Source organism: Octopus bimaculoides, chromosome 4, assembly GCF_046866305.1.
Source record: "Octopus bimaculoides isolate indiv1 chromosome 4, ASM4686630v1, whole genome shotgun sequence".
NCBI lineage: Eukaryota > Metazoa > Mollusca > Cephalopoda > Octopoda > Octopodidae > Octopus > Octopus bimaculoides.
The window spans coordinates 52,167,543-52,174,044 of record NC_142931.1 but is presented as its reverse complement, the minus strand read 5'-3'; the positions used below and the strand labels follow the sequence as shown (position 1 = coordinate 52,174,044).

Here is a 6,502-nt window from a genome sequence, read left to right as displayed (position 1 = left end):
AAGAGAACTGGATGGAGGTGGCATGCAATTGGCTAACTTTGGGAAGTAGCGCTCCTTGCGGAAACAACAGAAAAAGTAGAGAGAAAAGATAGTGTGTTTGCTGGCCGTAGGTTGGCGCGTGTTGGTGAATGACTTCACATCAATACAGCAGGCAAAATTCCAGTGTTATGAAGAAATATATCTTTTATTGTCATTTGAACAAATTTGTGTTTTTGATAAAAGAAATTCATTAACGGAAAAAAACGGCAAATTTTTGAAATGGAAAAAGAAAAAACGTAGATAATAAACGCAAAAAATAAAAAGACGAGATATTTTCATGTATAATAACGTTTATTTAAAGAATTTTATATTGTAAAAAAAAACAAAAAAAAAAAAACGAAAACAAACCCAAACAAAAACAACTTAATTCCAAATCTCATGTGGCACTGCTTTCTGAAAAATCCGATGCACAATTAAAAGACAAGAATGTTTTTAATGTCCGTAGCCACCGTGCCCATAGCCGCCATAGCCACCGTGCCCATAGCCACCATGTCCATAACCACCATAGCCACCACCGTGTCCATAACCTCCGTAGCCTCCATGTCCATAACCACCGTAGCCTCCAAATCCGCCGTGTCCATAGCCGCCATATCCACCACCAGATCCGCCGCCATGTCCATAACCGCCATAACCGACACTTCGGCGTTCACGAACCAACGATTCGGCAGCCATTGCTACAGCAATCACAGCAAAGAGGAAAACAGCGAGTTTCATCATGTTGACTTGTTGGAGTCTGCAAGAAAAAAAAAAAGAAATAATATAAAAAAATGGAAGTAAGAGAGAGAGAGAGAGGGGGGGGAGTTTTGAGTGAGTGAGTGAGAGAGAGAGGGGGGGAGTTTTGAATGAGTGAGTGAGAGAGAGAGGGGGGGAGTTTTGAGTGAGTGAGTGAGAGAGAGAGGGGGGAGTTTTGAGTGAGTGAGTGAGAGAGAGAATTAATATAATTCTTTCTACTATAGGCACAAGGTCTGAAATTTTGTGGGTCGGAGGCTAGTCGATTATATCAACCCCAGTGCTCAACTGGTACCTAATTTATCGATCTCGAAAGGATGAAAGGCTAAGTCGACCTCGTTGGCATTTAAACTTAAAACACGAAGACGAACGAAATGCTGTTCAGCATTTTGTCCGGCATACTAACGATTCTGTCAGAGAACGTTAATATGATTCAAGAGGGCATAATTGAGATACTATGACGCAACTTGGCTACGTCAAAGCATCTCAACATCACGAAGAGAAATGCAGATCCTTTCTTGTGTGCTGCCATCAGGCACATGAGTGGCTGTGTGGTATGAAGCTTGCTTCCCAACCACATGGTTCTGGGTTGTGAGTGGATTTGGTAGAGGGATACTGAAAGAAGCCCGTCGTATATATATATATATATATATATATATATATATATATGTGTGTGTGTGTGTGTGTATATACACACATATACATATATATGTATGTGTCTGTGCTTGTCACACACCCCACCATCGCTTGACAACTGATGTTGGTGTGTTTACGTCTCCGTAACTTAGCGGTTCAGCAAAAGAGACCGATAGAGTAAGTACTAGGCTTACAAAGAATGAGTCCTGGGGTCGATTTGTTCGACTAAAGGCGATGCTCTAGCATGGCCGCAGTTAAATGACTGAAACAACTAAAAGAACGGTATTATGTATTAAATGAAAAAAATACTAAAAAGAAAACGCCAGACAGATTTTCCAAATAAAAGAAACTAGAAAAAAGCAAAAGTACTTATACTGGAAGAAAGACTGAATGATGGTCGCTGGAACAGCTTTGATCATAAGTTTGTTGAATCATGGCCGACTTAAGACTAAACATCGCCACCACCAACTTGCTGCCAGTTTACCTTCTGACATAACGTTGTTATCCTTATTTAAGATCTATTCACTTTGCACACTGCATAGAATTTCACGAAACAACATGAAAGCCACTATGTAGATGCTTGACGTGTTAGAAATAGTGGCCAAGATCTCCCCCTTGTCACAACATGCCATTTTGGAAAATAAAGACATATTGTACCAAAGGAAAACAATGGAATGCTCACGGTTGGAAAACCTTTGCCTTTGGAAATTAACTCTGCTTGTAACAGTGATGCCTGTGAGTAAACAATAATATGCAACCAATCATTATATCGACTTCTTTTCGATATCTTGATAGGTTGAAACCCAACTGGATTTGCCAATTAAACGCGCAAAGCTTCGCTTTTAACCCCACACACACAGTCATGTCAAGCTGATTATATAATCTCTGTCGGATTCATGAAAGAAATCTAATGCTCATTAAATAAACTGGTATAGGAATTTTGGAGGGACACTGTGCCGACGAGTTTCTGGAAGACGGCTCTGACCTTTTGTTTCACCATCCTTCAGAAGAACGCCTCCACTTGACATACATCTCTTCCCCACTCTAGCTGATAGATAGGTATATGATATGAAAAATCTCATTGCTGTTGGAAAGAAAGACGTAGAATGTTAAATTAGACGACAGTATTGAGTTTACAACTTCTGATGAGCTTGCAGAAAGCATTAGGTAACCATTTCAATGTGTTCATTTGGATATGAATGTCATCTATTCTCTATTTTAAAAGAAAATTATCGTTTCTAATAGTGGATCCATTCCTATACAGAAATTAATTATTGGGTTTTGCTGACACCTCCTTCACAATATATATTAAGAAACAATTATAGATGACATACAGAAACTTAGTGAGTCTCATTTTATCTATGACGAAGTAAAAAAAAGTTGCAACCGCCTTGCATTTACCGCAAGCCGTTGGGAATATAAGTGAATACTTGTATCTCCCTAAACACGAATTTCAGAAAATAAATATCAAGTAAGAAAAGAAGAGAGGTGAAGAAGGATACAGTAGAAAATTTACCTGTAATATACAGAAACTAAAATCTGGGAGAGTTCTCTGTGTTGGTGTCTTGAGGACAGATGTGATGGTTAGACTGCAAAGCTTCTGACTTATATACAGGAAAAATTGTTGTGTCAGCGCAATGTGACCCTTCAGCCTCTCCCATCCACCACTCCCGTCTCCATCTTTCCTCTGTCTATTTCTCTGTCACTTCTCACTCTCATAGTGTCCATCTTTCTTTCTCTTCTATCATTAAGAAACAGCGTTGATTAAAAATGTTTAATTTAAAACCACTTATGTCCTCCTTATGTCCACCGAACAAAAGAAAAAAATCTACCTATACACGCGCACGCACATGTATGTGTGTGCGTGTGTGAATACGTGCGTGTATATGTGTGTGTGTCTGTGTGTTTTGTCCTTGTGTATGTACGTACGTATGTATGTATGTATTTATATATGTACATATGTATATATGTGTGTATGTATATATGCATGTATGTATGTATGTATGTATTTATATATGTACATATGTATATATGTGTGTATGTATATATGCATGCATGTATGTATGTATGTATTTATATATGTACATATGTATATATGTGTGTATGTATATATGCATGTATGTATGTATGTATGTATTTATATATGTACATATGTATATATGTGTGTATGTATATATGCATGCATGTATGTATGTATGTATGTATGTATTATATATATATATATATATATATATATATATATATATATATACATATATGTACAAACACACCTGGCTACCCGTCGATTTTACGACTAGTGTTCCACTTGATTCAATTAACGGAAATTACTGCTCGTGAAATTAACGAGTAAGTGGCTGAGCATTCCATAGATACGCGTACCCTTAACATAGTTCTTAGAGAGATTCAGCGTGGCACTGAATGCGACCAAGCTGGCCCTTTGAATTAGAAGCACAACTCATTTTTGCCCGTGGAGAAGACTGGAGTAACGTGAAATAAAGTGTCTTGCTCAACGACACAACGCACCGCATGTTTGTGCTTGTTCCACCACCGCTTGACAATCGATGTTAGTTCGTTTACATCGCTGTTTTCTAACGGTTCGGCAAAAGAGAACGGTATCGTCTATCTTTTATCTTTTACTGGTTTCAGCCCAGGGCTGATATCATGCTGGTGCACCATCTGTAGTTACTCGGTGTTAGTTCTCAGGGAGATTCAGCGTGACACAAAGTGTGACAAGGCTGACCCTTTAAAATACAAGTACAACTCATTTTTGCCAGCTGAGAGGACTGGAGCAACGTGAAATAAGTGTCTTGCTCAATGACACAGCACGTAGCCGGGAACTGAACTCACGACCTTACGATCGTGAGCCGAAAGCCATAACCCTTGGGCAAGTGTCTTCTACTATAGCTTCGGATCGACTAAGGCCTTGTGGGTAGACATGGTCGACGGAAACTGAAAGAAGTCCGTCGTGTATATATATATATATGTATATGTTTTTATGTGTGTGTGTTTTTGTGTCGGACTCTTTCCGCCTTCTTGCTCTATTAGAGCATTTGAGTAAAATTATATTAATGTGTCCGACTGGTTAAAAATTCTATTTATTTATTTATGCAACTGAGGATAGCCCTGTATTTAATTTGATGTAATGATTGCCTTGTTCAATTAAATGGAGCCGCTTGAAAAGGGCGTACTGCACCACCTCTTGATATCCTGTTGCATATTTTGATTATATGATCACTATGGGTTTTTACAATGACTTTTCCAGTTGTTTGATCAACTGAACCACCTCTTCACTGAATTATAGTGCACGTGGATGTGTATTTGACCAATCATGTTTAACCTCAGCTAATTCTTAGGCAGAATCATGGGATTACATTGTGTAAAGAGACTGGTCTTTTGAATGCCTGGATTGTCCCTCGCCCTTGTTCATTCAGAAGATACTTTGCTAAAAAACAAAAAGATATCATTTAGTGGGATCGAACCTGGGTCCACATGCTTGCAAAACGAACTTGCTAACCATTCGAACACGCCTACCTCCGTTACATACAGATGTGCATACATATATAACTACATACATACATAGATACATATAAGTGCGCACAGACACATTGCGGTGCACACTTACATATACATATGTAGGAATATATAATATACAATGTATATTCTTTTACTTGTTTCAGTCATTTGACTACGACCATGCTAGAGCACCACCTTTAGTCGAACAAATCGACCCCAGGACTTATTCCTTGTAAGCCTAGTACTTATTCTATCGGTCTCTTTTGCAAACATCGGTTGTCAAGCGATGGTGGCGAGACAAACACGGACACACAAATACATACATACATACATACATACATACATGTTCTTTTTGTATACATTCTTTTCGTGTACCAAATCCACTCACAAGGCTTCGGTCGGCCCGAGGCTGTGCCACGCAGTGGGACTGAACCCGGAACCATATGGTTGGAAAGAAGGCTTCTTATCACACAGCCATTCCTGCGCCTTATATATATAATATACACACACATACACACACACACACACACACACACACAAACATATATATATATATATATATATATATATATATATATATATATATATATATATATATATACATATACATATATATATACACGCGCGCGCCCACACATATGCACACATATATGTATATGTGCATATAGATACATATATATCTATGTGTGTATATATATATATATATACATATATAAATATATAAGAATATGAGGGGGCTTAGTTCTCTCCCTCTCATGCACCCACTCACAAAACCAATTTATGTCCATCATACTTTCTCGCTCTGTATACAGATTTGCAATATGAATACATCATTCAAAATGATGTATTACCTGGGATTTTAACTAAAGACCTGTACCTTTATGGCAACAACGACCAACATCCATATCCACTCGAAAAAGATGAGTTGTGAACATTATTCTCCGGCCTATATTCTTCTAACTACTTTTACTCTTTATTCTTCTATTTTAATCTTTATAAACTGTGAACTATATTCCTTGCAAACTGTAAATTTTTCCACGTCTAAAATATTCATACCTTGTCTCTGATGACGGACTTGAGATACTCTTTCTGTCTTGGTTTATAACTTTTCCTTTAATGTAATATAATATAATAGACACACACACACACACACACACACACACACACACACACGCATACGCGCGCGCGCACACACACATACGCACACACACACACACACGCACACACATACACGCACACACACATGTACATATTTAATCTAATACAAGGAAGCAAGCTCCTCTCATAGGGATGGAAACATCCAAGTTTCACTGGTTTAATGCCTAATATAGTAGAAAAGTTTTCCACTATCCCAAAGGGCATATATGTATATATATATGTATATATATATATATGTTAAAAATGTAAACTTTTAACATAGACGATTCCTATGGATCGCATAAATTGTAATTCTTCGAAACATATGTCGGAATAAAGTATGCAGTTATAACATGCGTTCACTCCATTCCTTAAATTTATATATACTCAGATACCCAAAATATCAAGGAGTTTCTGCCTCAAAAACAGGAATTACACCACAGTTATT

At 37.7% G+C, this 6,502-nt stretch overlaps 1 long non-coding RNA gene across 1 annotated transcript; it reads right to left on the bottom strand.

Annotated features, from left to right (window-relative positions):
• Nucleotides 1-311: 311 nt before the first annotated feature.
• On the bottom strand, nt 312-2,980 carry LOC149136041 (uncharacterized). Its single transcript, XR_016241493.1, has 2 exons — nt 2,921-2,980; nt 312-772 (listed from the first exon to the last, which is right to left on the bottom strand). It is a non-coding gene; the product is annotated as an uncharacterized LOC149136041 (long non-coding RNA).
• Nucleotides 2,981-6,502: the final 3,522 nt, after the last annotated feature.